The sequence below is a fragment of the Sapajus apella genome, unplaced genomic scaffold, assembly GCF_009761245.1.
Source record: "Sapajus apella isolate SASKATOON/1434 unplaced genomic scaffold, GSC_monkey_1.0 scaffold51, whole genome shotgun sequence".
Taxonomy (NCBI): Eukaryota; Metazoa; Chordata; class Mammalia; order Primates; family Cebidae; genus Sapajus; species Sapajus apella.
The window spans coordinates 6,543,976-6,558,744 of NW_022436991.1; the positions used below are offsets into that span (position 1 = coordinate 6,543,976).

General features: G+C 44.4%; 1 protein-coding gene across 1 annotated transcript in view; it reads left to right on the forward strand.

The window, feature by feature from the left end:
* The first annotated feature begins 1,979 nt into the window (after positions 1–1,979).
* TMC5 (transmembrane channel like 5) overlaps positions 1,980–14,769 on the forward strand; it is an 81,134-nt gene continuing 68,344 nt past the window's right edge. The window contains exon 1 of the mRNA XM_032242704.1: positions 1,980–2,495. The gene's annotated coding sequence lies outside the window, so the exon portion shown is untranslated. The remainder of the gene's footprint in view (positions 2,496–14,769) is intronic.

A 14,769-nucleotide genomic window follows, 5' to 3' on the forward strand; every position in this document is an offset into this window, starting at 1 on the left:
CCCAAATGACAGTACTGCCGAGGTTGGGAAATCCTGACTGATAGCTACAAAAGGATCAAAATTACTGCTTTGACTTCTTTCCTGGAGCTCATTTGGCTCAGCCCCATGATGATTGGCAGGCAGAATCCCACGATCCAGATGTTCCTAGAGTCATGTGCTGCCAGGTACTGTCCTTTCACCCCAGTAATGACAGGCCTTGTGACAAAGCAAACCATCTTCTTGGAAACCACCACTCTCCTCCTCTCATTTCCTTTGATCATACGATTTGTAACTCAAGTCTCTTCCACAGGAGAAAATTCCATTTCTCCATTGGAAAGCCACTATTTCGCATTTAGTGCTAATACATCAAATAATGGGGCTGGGTGCCGTGGCTCATGCCTGTAATCCCAATGCCTTGGGAAGCCAAGGTGGGATGATCACTTGAGCCCAGGAGTTCAAGACAAGCCTGAGCAACATAGTGAGACCCCATATCTACAAAAAATAAAAATGTTAGCCAAATGTGGTGGTTCACATCTGCAGTCTCAGCTACTTGAGAGGCTGAGTGAGGCAAGAGAATTGCTTGAGCCCAAGAGACAGAGGCTGCAGTGAGCTATGATTGCACCACTGCATTCCAGCCTCAGTTGACAAAGCAAGAGCTTGTCTTAAAAATAAATAAATAAATAAAAGGAACAGTAACTGTAGGCCCCAATTCTTTTTGTGAATTATAGAAATAGGACATTCTTTTTTCTTTGAAATGATACTCCCCCAGATGTAAATGCCGTAGGAAACAGATCTTATTTGTTCTGGCATTTGTAAAAATACAGAAATTTGATCCAGTCCTGGATTATCTACTGCCTTCTTTCTTTCTATATGAGTATGAAATCTCCTTCTCAGAGAAAACCCTTTGTGATAAATTAGCATCGCATCTGCTGGGGTTTATCCCTGGGAATCTGAGTCTTAGGTGGCTAGAAATAATCTTAGTCCAAATTTTCTCAAATGTTAACTGATATAACCCTTATCAACACTAGGAGGAGGGAGCGTATATAGTTCCCACTTTGTAGATTAATGGGAAGGAAATTGAGGCTCAAAGGATTTGTATTCAAATCAACTGCCTTGAAACGTGCGCTGGTTTAGTACTGCCTGTCCTTTATTTCCAGAAGTGACATGCCATTGGTAATTATAATTACAGAGTTAAACCTCTGTGGTCCACATGTTGCTGAAGGGGATGTATCTATAGAAAAGCATGGCCAGGCCAGGTACAGTGGCTTATGCCACTGTAATAATAATCCCAGCAGTTTTTTGGAGGCTGAAGGGGGTGGATCACTTGAGCTCAGGAGTTCAAGACCAGCCTGGGCAACATGACAAAACACTATCTCTTCAAAAAATACAAAAAATTAGGCATGGTGGCTTGCACCTATAGTCCCAGCTAACTTGGGAGGCCGAGGCAGGAGGCTCATTTGAGCCCGGGGGGTGGGGGTTGCGGTGAGTGACACTGAACTCCAGCCTAGGCGACAGAGCCAACCCTGTCTCAGAAAAAAGAAAGTAGCCAGTGCATGGGAGTCTCTAGTGGGGCATTGCATTCCATTCTTTTTTTTTTTTTTTTTTTTTGAGACGGAGTTTCGCTCTTGTTACCCAGGCTGGAGTGCAATGGCGCGATCTCGGCTCACCGCAACCTCCGCCTCCTGGGTTCAGGCAATTCTCCTGCCTCAGCCTCCCGAGTAGCTGGGATTACAGGCACGCGGCACCATGCCCAGCTGATTTTTTGTATTTTTTAGTAGAGACGGGGTTTCACCATGTTGACCAGGATGGTCTCGATCTCTTGACCTCGTGATCCACCCGCCTCGGCCTCCCAAAGTGCTGGGATTACAGGCGTGAGCCACCGTGCCCGGCCTCATTGCATTCCATTCTTTGTTGGATTAATGAATTCAGGTAATCTCTTCCCACACCACTTCACTCCCTGGAGTTAAAAAACACACATAAAACAAATCTATTTACTTCCTTATGGTGTCCACGAAATAAAATAACCTCTGTAAAGGACTTTGACCGTTTTATTGAGGTGATGTCAAAAGAACATTAATAAGAGGGAGGAGTTAGGGTTCAGGTAGAAGGAATTGCACAATTTGGAACCTGAGTTAGGGCTTCATCATTGCACACTCAGTGGACAGAGGCCATAGGTGCAGCTGTGATATTAGAGGTGGAAGACTGATTTGCATTTTAACCAGGTAAGACCCGGTTATTCATTGGTGGGTGAAGAAAAAGATGATAACCAGAGTGGTGTAAAACTGCAATGAGCTCAGTAAACACCCCCTCCCCATGATCTGGGTGGCATCCCGCCCAGCCATGTGACCAAGACAGCAAGGAATGCTGTCTTTAAGGAGACACAGCACAGAGGCAGAAAAAGATGGCCCTTACCGGTTAGTTAATAAGAAAAAGAGGACCTGTTGCCTGTCCCTCTGGCTTTGAACCACAAAATGAAGAGGAATTTTATCTGGATTTTCCTGCAGGACTGAGGGCAGGTAAGAGTGCTTTGAAGGAGGGGTGGGAAGTTATGGGAATAATGGGGAATGCTTGGGAACGTGTCAGGGAAGGAGAACAGAAACCGAGGCCGTCCTATTGCTTATTGCCGGACGAGGGTACGGAATTGAGGCACAACAGACATTTGTTAGTGGAAAGAATGACCATGGGGAAATTGGGGGCAAGAGAGTGTGTTGATTATGAGAACAAGCCCTAGGGTTTGTTATCTGCCTGAGTTGGAATCTGGGCTGCCCCAGGTCTAACTGTGGGATTCTGGGTGAGATATTGTACCTTTCTGGCCTTGGTTTCCTTGTCTGTAGAATGGGTAGTAGGCCAAAAGCGCCCACTTACACAGGTGGGTATCAGAGCTAATAAGAAAATATGGTGCACCACAAACACTCAATAAATGTGACCTCTATGTCCTGGGGTGTCTACTGGAGCATCGCGTTCTGGAAGAATGCTTTGTTGAATGAGTGAATTCAGGCATTCTCTCCCAACCCTACTTCACTCTCTGGGGTTAAAAAAAAAAACCAAAAACCCAAATCTATGTACTTCTTTATGGTGTTCAAGAAATAATAACCTCTCCTCATTTTTCTCACGCTTCTTTTTTCTCATCCTTTTCTTCCTCTGATAAGTGATCTTTGTGTTGCCTTTTTTTTTTTTTTTTTTTTTTTAAGATAGGCTCTCACTCTGTTGCCCAGGCTGGAGTGCAGTGGTGAACTCATAGTTCACTCCAGCCTTGATCTCCTGGGCTCAAGCAATCCTTCCGCTTCAGCCTCCTGAGTAGCTGGGACTACAGGCACACGACACCATGCCCACCTACCTTTTACGATTTTTAGTAGAGACGAGGTCTCACTATATTACCTAGGATGGTCTCAAAACTTCTGAGCTCAAGTGATCTTCCTGCCTCAACCTCCCAAAGTGCTGGCATTACAGGCATGAGCCACCATGCACAGCCAACAATGAACACTGGCACTCATAAATAGTGCTGTCTTCATGGTTCTTGTTGTTGTTAACTTATTATTATTGCTATTGTTTGACTAGATTCTTTTTACACAGGAGAAGGGAAGAGAAGCTCAGTGAAAATTAATGTCAAAAGTAGGGTTTGTTGTCATATTTTGCCAGGATAGGTCCTGTTGCCAGAAGACAGCGTCAAGTTCAAGTTATAGAACATCTTCATTAACGTTAATGAATAACTTGGTGAATCATATTTGCCAAGATTTTTCAGGATGGCATGGCAGGAGATGATACTGTTATGACTCAGGTTATTTCCAGTCACCTAATATTCATCGTTCTTAGAGATAAATTATAGCTGCTAGAATGTTAATAATCAGATACAGTCATTTCTGCAAAGGCATTCATAGGGAAAGGAATATTTATAGGGAGTGTAATGGCGTGATCATAGCTCATTGCAGCCTTGAGCTCCTGGGCTTGAGTGATCCCCCGGCCTTAGCATCCTGAGTAGCTGGGACTGCAGGCGTGCACCGCCATGAACAATTAAAAATCAACGAATTTTAAAATTTCTATAGAGACAGAGTTTTACTCTGTCCCCCAGGCTGGAGTACGGTGGCATGATCATAGCTCACCGCAGCCTCAACTTCCTGGATTCAAGTGATCATCCAGCCTCAGCCTCCTGAGTAGCTGGGACTAACAGCTGCATGCCACTGGGCTCAGCTAATTTTTAAAACTTTTTGCAAAGCCAGGGTCTTGCTGTGTCACCTAAGCTGGTCTCCAACTCCTGGTTTCAAGCAATCCTCCTGCCTCAGCCTCCCAAAACCCTGGGAATTACAGGAGTGAGCCATCTCACCTGGCTGAACATGGGTATCATTTAAAAGGAAAAAAAAAGTCCTGTGTCTAGAATTCATGAGAAGAATTGGAAGCTCATAGTTACAGTTCCCAGCCTTTGCTGTGTTAGCACCCACATCCAGTGCAAAATAGTGGCCTTCCAAAGGAGAAATGGCATTTCCTCCTTTTTCAGAGACTTGAGTTATAAATTACACCATCAGAGGAAAGGACTTAAAATGAGAGGAGGTGAGTGGAAGTCTCCAAGAAAATGGTTTAGGTCACTCAAAGAATTGTCACTCCTAAGGTGAGATAACAGGACCTGGCAGCGTGAGACTCATGGAAACCTGGATCGCAAGGTTCTGACTGTCAGTCAGCGGCGCTGAGATCAGAGCCAGAGCCAAAAGCACAAAGCAGCCATTCTGATCCTGTCTGTTTTGAACATGCTGATTTTTTTTTTATCATGGGTTCTTTTGCATTTATTTTTATTTAAAAAAAATCACGTTAAAATATTATTTATTTTGATGATATGGTGTGTTCCCATCCAAATCTCATCTTGAATTGTAGCTCCTGTAATCCCCACGTCATGGGAGGGACCAGGTGGGAGGTAATTGAATCATGGGGGCGGGTTTTTCCCATGCTGTTCTCGTGATAGTGAATAAATCTCACGAGATCTGATGGTTTCATAAAGGGCAGGTCCCCTGCACAGGCACGCTTGCCTGCTGCCATGCAGGACGTGTCTTTGTTCCTCCTTCACCTTCCCGCATGATTGTGAGGCTTCTCCAGCCATTTGGAACTGTAAGTCCATTAAATCTCTTTTCCTTTATTAATTACCCAGTCTCAGGTGTGAAAATGGGCAAATCCACTTGATTCCCGGGATTTTTGGCCCCCTTTAAATTTGCATCCCAGCTCAGCACTTACCTTGCTCCCTTCCCCTAGTCCTGGCCCTACTGCCAACAGCATTGAATCTAGACACTTTCCAAGCTTGATTTTATACTTACCCAATATGGGAGAAAAGATAGCAGAATTCAAGGGGTGAATGTGGAACAAATCAGAGTTGAAAAAATAAAATTTGAGCCAGGTGTGGTTGGCACACACCTGTAGTCCCAACTACTCTGGAGGCTTAGGCAGGAGAATGGCTTGAGCCTAGGAGGTCAAGGCTGCAGTGAGCTATGATCACATCACTGCACTCCAGCCTGGATAATAGAGTGAGACTCCGTCTCTTTAATAAGAGAGAAAGACAAAAGAGAGAGAGAGAGAATTTGCTATGACACAAGGATATTTAAAGGTGAGGAGAGAAAGAATTTGCTTTTCTGCTTCCCTGAGTGGGGTGAAAAGAGGAACATTTAGGATACTGTATTCCAAAGGGAACTCCAATGCCCTGCTTCCAAACCACTTTCCAGGTGTCTCCTTTTACTTAGGGACCTGGATTGCTTGGAAACCTCCATAGTCGTCTGTTTGCATTTTGAAGTATTAATTTATCTTTTTTACTTGGAAATCACATTTTTTATTTTCAAAAGTTGTAAGCAACTGGGCATGGTGGTTCACGTCTGTTGTAATCCAAGCACTTCAGGAGGCCAAGGTAGGAGGATCTCTTGAGCCCAGGCATTAGAAATCAGCCTGGGTACAACTCTGTCTCTACCAAAAAATATTTAAAAATAGGCCAGGGGCAGTGGCTTATGCCTGTAATCCCAGCACTTTGGGAGGCTGAGGTGGGTGAATCATGAGGTCAGGAGTTCAAGACCAGCCTGGCCAACATGGTGAAACCCTGTCTCTACTAACAATACAAAAAGTAGCTGGGCATGGTGGCAGGTGCCTGTAATCTCAGCTGCTCAGGAGGCTAAGGCTGGAGAATTGCTTGAACCTGGGAGGCAGAGGTTGCAGTGAGCTGAGATCACACGATTGCCCTCCAGCCTGGGCAACACCTCAAAAGTAATTAATTGATTAATTTAAAAAATTAAAATTTAGCCAGGCGTGGTGGTGTGTGGCTGTGTTGAGGCTGAGGTGGGAGGATCACCTGAGCCCAGGAGTTAGAGGGTCCGGTGAACTGTGGTTGCACCACTGCATTTATCCCTTTTCCTTTCTCTTCCTTCTCCCATTTTGTTCTCTCCTAATTTTGTTTCATTATTTATATTTTGTTGTTTTCTTTGTAGCAGTAAATCAGGGTATCTCAACTTTTGTGTGACTGACACGTGGGACCAGATCATTGGTGGCTGTGGGAGCTGTCCTGTGCATTAGAAAATATTTAACAGCATCCCTGGCCTCCACCCACTAGATACCAATAACACACTCACTGCAGTTGTGACAACGAAAAGTTTGCCAGACTTTGCTCCATGTCCCTTGGGGCAAAATCACTCCCAGCTGAGAACCTCTGCCAATGACGAGGTACTTATAGTTCCTTAAACTTGGACAGCGTTGCTGACTCCACTTCATGCGAGAAGGAAATTAGCACCTTGACATTTTCCTCTAATAAAGTTCTTCCTTCTGCATTTCTCCACTTCTAAAATATTTTTTACATATTGTGGTTTATAAACTTGTGTTTTGTGTCTTATAAACTACAATTATATGTTTCTTGCATGGTAGGTTGGAATAGTAGGAAAAAAGTTTTCCCCGACCGTACTTTCACCAAAGAACACTTCTGTGATCAGATATTGGTGGGGCTTGAGGGGTCCACACTGACCCAGTCTCCGACACCAGCTGCGTGTCCCACAATTTTATTATTATTATTTTGAGACGGACTCTCACTCTGTTACCCAGGCTGGAGTGCGGTGGCGCTATCTTGGCTCACTGCAATCTCCGCCTCCTGGGTTCAAGTGAGTCTCCTGCCTCAGCCTCCTGAGTAGCTGGGACTACAGGCATGTGCCACTGCACCCAGCTAATTTTTTTTGTATTTTTTGTACAGACAGCATTTTGCCATGTTGGCCAGGCTGGTCTCAAACTCCCGACATCAGGTGGTCTGCCCACTCCAACCTTCCAAAGCGCTGGGATTACAAGTGTTAGCCACCACACCTGCCAAAACAATTTAATTAAATTCTTATATAATCTGACTGGAGTTAGTGTCAGAACCCACATAAGGTCTCAGTCCCACAAGACTGCCTCCAACTTTAGCTACCAATTTCAAGTCCTGGCCTCGGGAACTTCTGACCAACTGGCTGTAAAGTAGAAGTTTTTGTAACTCTTCCACAGGTTCAATTATTTTCTAGAAAGAATGGCTCACACAACTCAGGGAAACCTTTACTTAGGTTTACCTGTATATTATTAAGAATATCACAGGCCGGGAGTGGTGGTTTAGGCCTGTAATCCCAGAACTTTGGGAGGCCAAGGCGGGTGGATGACCTGAGGTCAGGAGTTCAAGACCATTCTGCCAACATGGTGAAACCCTGTCTACAAAAAATACAAAAACTAGCCAGGCGTGGTGGTGGACCCCTGTAATCTCAGCTACTCGGGAGGCTGTGGTAGGAGAATTGCTTAAGCCTAGGAGGCAGAGGTTGCAGTGAGCCAAGATGGCACCATTGCCCTCCAGCCTGGGCGACAAGAGTGAAACTGTCTCGGAAAAAAAAAAAAAAAAAAAAAAGAATATGATAAAGGATACAGGGGAATAGCCAGGTGAAGAGGTATACAGGGTGAATTCCAGAAGAGTCCCAAGTTCAGAAGCTTCTGTCCCAATGAGTTGGGGTGTGTCATTCTCCAGGAATGTGGATGTGTTCAACCTGGAAGATCTCCCAACCCTTCACTGAGGGTTTTTATGGAGGCTTTGCTGATTATTAATTCAATCTCCAGTCCCTCTCTCATTCTGAAGGATGACGGGCGAGGCTGAAATTTGCAAGCTTCTAACCCTGGCTTGGTCTTTCTCGTGACCAGCCTCCATCCAGGAGCCCTTGTTAAGGGCTGCCTCATTAGTACAAAAGACATTCCCATCACCCAGGAATTTCCAAGGGATTAGGAGCTCTGTTTTAGGGACGGGAACCAAGGACCAAATATTAGAACAAAAGATGCTCCCATCACCTAGGAAACTCCAAGGTTTTAGGAGCCTGTGCCAGAAACCTGGAATAAAGACCAAAGATATATTTCTTATCCCAAATCACAATATCACAGGTAGATTATGAAAAGTGAAAACTACCTGGCTTCAAAGCTGTGATTATGTGTGCATTAGAGAAGTTGAGCTCCTAGAAAGGGACAGCTAATTCTATGTCACTTAATCTGAATCACTGAAAGAAGCTGAGATGAAGATCCAGGTGAACTGAGGTTTTTTTATTCATTTTTTTTTTTTTTCCTGTGCACCCTTGACTGTTCACAGACAGGCTAGAATTTAGTTTATTCATATCTCATTCCAACTTTCTTTACAGCTTTTAGAGGACTGCTTGTTTTGGAGTTTTTATTTGTCTTTGATTTACTTCTTGTTGACAGAGAAAATATACACAGCTTTACTGTATCTCTGAGGTCACCCCAGTTCTTACTCATTCTCTTTGTCGGGTGGTGTAATTTGGACCGACTGCTTTCTGGCGCTGGGGCACAGCTGTTATCCTGGGATTTTTTTCCATTGCCTCTTGAATATCATTTCTCCCTTTCTCTCAATTACCTTCTTTGTCTTGCTTTAGCCTTTTCTCAAGCGATTGATTGATTGATTGATTGATTGAGATGAAGTCTCACTCTTATCCAGGCTGGAGTGCAGTGGCATGATCTCACTTACTGCAACCTCTGTCTCCCAGGTTCAAGTGATTCTCCCACCTCAGCCTCCCAAGTAGCTGGGATTACGGGCATACACCATCACGCTGAACTCATTTTCATATTTTTAGTATCGACAGGGTTTCACCATGTTGGCCAGGCTAGTCTCAAACTCCTGACCTCAGGGGATCCACCTGTCTTGACCTCCCAAAGTGCTGGGATCACAGGCGTGAGCCACCACACTGGCCAATGCACCTATTTTTAAGGCTATGGTAAGATTTAAATGAGTTAATTCCTATCTGGTTCTTATAACAGTGCCTGGCATAGATATATAAGTTGTTTTGTTATCATTGGTTTCTGTTTTGTGTTTTTTTCTTTGCAAATTTGGAGCTATAATATTTGGATTGTGTTGTATAATACTTGTTTAAGCATTGTAGGACTATATAAGTCCAAACTGGTCTCATAAAGAGCTATGCTTCTGACCTCTAAGATGGATCCAGAAGAAAGTTATTTTTCCTCTAAAAGAGGGAGACTTGATGCAGACCTAGACATGCAGGGTGTGCATAAAAGTCACCCCAGCTTCATTGCCTCCTGTTGCCTTTCCCAGACCTGGTGGTAGAGAACAAGGAGGATCCCTAGCCAAAGGGAGCATTAAAGTGTATCATTTTTCATGGTTCCTGGCAGGATTCTGAGCACACTGACAGTGGGGAAGGGAAGAGGACAGGTTTCTATAGCCTACAGGTCTCCAGCAAGAAGCATCCTTTCTTGTCGGATAGTAGAGGAGCCCACTCCTGGCAGATCTCAGTGGGTGCAAGAGCCGGGACGTGCACCTTGACTTGTCTCCAGCTGTCCCAGGGCGGGGGGTCCTCATTCTTCCAGGTAGGGTGGAGCCATCCAACCAAGCAAGAAGGGGCCAATCTGCTGAAGCACAAGCAACCCACAAACCCACTTCTTGTTTTGTTTTGCTTCAAAAGTCAATTTAATCACCTTAGAACATTTTTTTTTTATTGCTTCTCTTTTTAAGTGCTCACTTTCTATATGATGGTAGCAAATCCACTTTTTTCCTCTTGCTTCTCTCTCTGCTCCTCGCTGGCTGATATGCAGTGATTCTCAAGCTCTGGTGCATCACTTAGGAATCACTTAGGAAACCCGATAAAAGGCAAAATTGCCAGGTCCCACTCAAGACTTAGTGAATTAAAACTTCTGGGAATGGTCCTGGGCTGGGCTGGTCTTCCTGGGACTGACGGAGTTTTAGCACAGAACTTCTAGTGCTAAAACTAGGGAAGTCGTGGGCAAACTAGGACAAGTGGGTCACCTGATGGTCCATGTGCCTCGCTCTCCAGCAGGCTCCCAAGTGACTCTCATGGGCACCCAAGCTTGATGCTGTCAGATGCATCCTCATCGGTAATGTCTTAAATGGAGTTTTGGCTGGGCACAATGACTCATGCCTGCAGTCCCAGCACTTTGGGAGGCCAAAGCCAGCGGATCACTTGAGGCCAGGAGTTCAAGACCAGCCTGGGCAACATGGTGAACTAAATTAAAGTTAATTAAAATTAAATTAAATAGCTGGGCACAGTGGCTCACATGTATAATCCCAGCTACTCAAGAGGCTGAGAGGCAGAAATCACGAGTCCAGGAGTGCGAGGCTGCAGTGAGCTGTGATCATGCCACTGCACACCACCCTGAGTGACAAAACAAGACCCTGTCTCAGAAAGAAGAAACATAAACAATTTAGTTTCTCAATTTGGTTCCCACACCAGCCATATTTGAAGTGTTCCTTAGCTACATGTGGCTAGTGGCTGCCATATGGGACATGCAGGTAGGGAACCATTCCATCAGCACAGAAAGTGGACACCATTGCCCTAGATGAAGGTTTGTCAACCTTGGCACTCTTGGCATTTGGGGCCAAATAATTCTCTGATATTGATGCCAATATCATGGCCCCTGCCACAGCTGTGACAACCAAAAATGTCTCCGCACATTGCCAAATGTGCTCTCAGAGGCAAAATCGCCCCCACTTGAGAACCACTGCTCTAGATCCATTCTTTCTGCCACTCTCTTTCTAAAATAGAATGCAAGCCAGACACACACTGCGTGCTTCAAACAGAACAACAGCAAAGGTTGTACTGCGATTCAGTTGCATCCACCAGTTTTACATCTAAGGCCTGTGAGCATCACCCACCTTAGGGACAGCATTAGGAGAAAGAAAGTCTTGTTACAAAGTAGCGTTAGTCACCTGGGCTTCCTTTCAGCCACCCAAACTATAACTCTAAGCCCACTTGATTAATGCTACTTTGTAACAAGACTTCCTTTCCCCTAAGACAGTGGATGCAACTGACTCAGAAACTTCCTTCCAAGAAAGGATTATGGTCAAAGAGGAGGAATCTTAGCCAGGGGAATGAGATTTGATACGCTTCAAAACATACATGTAAAATAAAAGAATCTTCTTATTCTAGCTTTTTTTTTTTTTTTTTTTTGAGACGGAGTTTCGCTCTTGTTACCCAGGCTGGAGTGCAATGGCGCGATCTCGGCTCACCGCAACCTCCGCCTCCCGGGTTCAGGCAATTCTCCTGCCTCAGCCTCCTGAGTAGCTGGGATTACAGGCACGTGCCACCATGCCCAGCTAATGTTTTGTATTTTTAGTAGAGACGGGGTTTCACCATGTTGACCAGGATGGTCTCGATCTCTTGACCTCGTGATCCACCCGCCTCGGCCTCCCAAAGTGCTGGGATTACAGGCTTGAGCCACCGCGCCCGGCCTATTCTAGCTTTTTAAAAAACAAATTGTACTTGTGGAGATTAATTGGTGACATTTGCCAACTCCTCCCAAATTTCTCAATTCTTTTTTTTTTTTTTTGAGACAGCATCTTGTTCTCTTCCCCAGGTTGGAGGACAGTGGCAAGATCATAGGTCACTGCAGCCTCAAACGATGGCCCTGGCTCAGCCTCTAAAAGTACTAGCGATCACAAGCTTGAACCTCCTTGCTTGGCCCCAATTCTCATTTAAAAACTATATTAGAACTCATCTTAATTCGGTGTTATAAGAAGCATTTATTGCTTCAGGGGTAAACACAATACATTAGACCATTTTCTTGATGGATTTTTTTTTTGCCATGTTTAGATGACGCCTTTCAAGCAATACAAATTCATTTTTCATTTTCTAGCTTTTGACTCTTACTCATTTAACAAGCTAAAATCTTACATTCTCTTTACATTCCCTTTCCTTGGGAATTGAATAAATATCTTGAAAATTTAGTAAATTCCTTACAGAAGGGAAAGGAAACAAAAAGAACAAGAGGGTGTGACCATTTTGCTGTATTTATATTTTCCTGTTTTGTTTTTGTGAGACAGTCTCTCTCTGTCACCCAGGCTGGAGTGCCGTGGCATGATCTCGGTTCACTGTAACCTCTGCCTTCTGGGTTCAAGCGGTTCCCATGCCTCAGCCTCCCAAGTAGTTGGGATTATAGGTGCAAGCTACCGTGCCTGGCTCATTTTCTTATTTTTAGAGACCAGGTTTTGCCGTGTTAGCCAGGTTGGTCTCAAATTCCTGGCCTCAAGTGATCTCCTGGCCTCAGCCTCCCAAAGTGCTGGGATTACAGGTGTGAGCCATCATGCCTGGTGTGTATTTATATTTTCCTATTCATCGGTTTGATCTTGCTGTCTTGAAACCATAGACCTTATTTTCTAAGCAAAGAACTTATTTTCTTAGGCTCTAAGGAGCCTAAGTGTATGGCTGTGAATGTGTGTGACACTCTGAAAAGCCAACAGAGATCTCACGCTAACAAATGTTTAGTTACCGGAAGGCTTTGCTAGTTGAGTAATGGAAGCTATTGCTTTCACATGCTATTTGGAGACTATTGACATTACCTTTATTTCCTGGTCCTAAACATTACACATTGCAGATAAAGGAGTTCCTAGGCATTTGTTTGTTATGGCATCAAGGCTGACAGCTAAAGTAATCATTACACTAATACGGCAAACTCAGAAAGACCAACGAAGTGCAGGCAAGCAAACGAAATCAATGTCTCTGCTGAAATGTACCTGTGTGTGAGCGTCCCATGACCTGGTGCTCTGGCAACCGTTCGCCCACGTGTGGGGGCCATTATCCTTGTATTGGCATCGTCTGCCCAAGATCAGGTGCCTACAGAAGGAATGGGAGCTTCCAGAACTTCTCATGTAAAACTTTGGTTGAAATGAGATTCCTGGGAATGAGCAATTTCTTCTTTCTAAATCCTTTTTCATTGCCTTTCAAGAATTCTTAGAATTAACCAGCTGCAGTGGCTCATGCCTGTAATCCTAGCACTTCAGGAGGCTGAGGCAGATCCATTACTTGAGGTCAGGAGACATGGCGAAACCCTGTCTCTACTAAAAATACTAAAATTAGCTAGAAGTGGTGGCATGCACCTGTAATCACAGCTGCTTGGGAGGCTGAGGCAGGAGAATTGCTGGAACCCAGGAGGCAGTGGTTGTAGTGAGCTGAGATCGCGCCACTGCACTCCACCCTGGACGACAAGAGTGAAAGTCCATTAAAAAAAAAAAAAAAAAAGAATTCTTAGAATTATAGACTAGTATCCTCTCTTTTTCTCTCTTTCTGTCTGTGTGTGTATCTCTCTGTGTGTGTGTGTGTGTGTGTCTGTGTGTGTATGTGTCTCTGTGTGTATGTCTGTGTGTGTGTGTGTGTGTAAGGGATGAAGGGAGTGTGTAATTGCATTATTGTTTAACATCCATTGTTTTCCAAACTGTAGTCATTTGCGTTCCACCTTCATTATTTTTGCTCCTCCTCATCACAATGCTCCTCTGTTTCCCATGTATACTGCTCTTCATCCATTCTTTTTACCTAATAGATTTATTGTAAAAGGTAGCTTATTGGCCAGGTACAGTAGCTCACGCTTGTAATCCCAGCCCACTGGGAGGCTGAGGCCAGTGGATCACTTGAGTCCAGGTGTACAAGACCAGCCTGGCCAACATGGTGAAACCCCATCTCTACTAAAAATACAAAAATTAGCTGGGCATGGTGCCGAGCACCTGTAATCCCAGTTACTCTGAGTCAGAGGCAGGAGAATTACTGGAACCCAGGAGGTGGAATTAGCAGTGAGCAGAGTTCATGCCACTGCACTCCAGCCTGGATGACAAAGCAACACTCCTTCTCAAAAAAAAAAAAAAAAAAAGTAATTTATTTCACTATTGTTATAACAGTCTAACAGGTTCATCACACCCACTGTCCAGAAAGACAAATGCTCTGAGAACAACAGTTTTGCAGCAAAGGAAGAGTTTAGTAGTCACAGGGCCAGCCAAGCAAGAACAGGGAGAAAAGTCTTAAACTCATCTTTCCCTGAGAATTCATAGGCTAAGGTTAAGAGTACTTTGGCAGGCTGGGGGTCTGAGAAACTGAAACAATTGATGAAATCATGGGGGTGTCTAAAACTGTCTTTACACAGCTGAGTCTATTCCCATCGTGGGGACAGCTTTGTCTGCTGGTCTGCTGAAGTGCTAAATCTGAAAAATATCTCGAAGACCAGTTCTTTTTTTTTTTTTTTTTTTTTTTTTTATTTTTGTTAAGAAATGAGGGTCTTGCCATGTTGCCCAGGCTAGTCATAAACTCCTGGGCTTAAACCATTCTCTCACCTCAGCATCTCAAAGTGCCGGGATTACAAGCATGAGGCACCACACCTGGCCCAAAGACCACAATAGTGGTGTTATCTATAGGGGTAGTTGGGGAAGTTATAAATCTTGCAGCCATCCAGGAGCAGTGGCTCACACTTGTAATCCCAGCACTCTGGGATGCTGAGGCTGAGGTGGGAGGATAGCTTGAGCCTGGGAGGTCCAGGCTG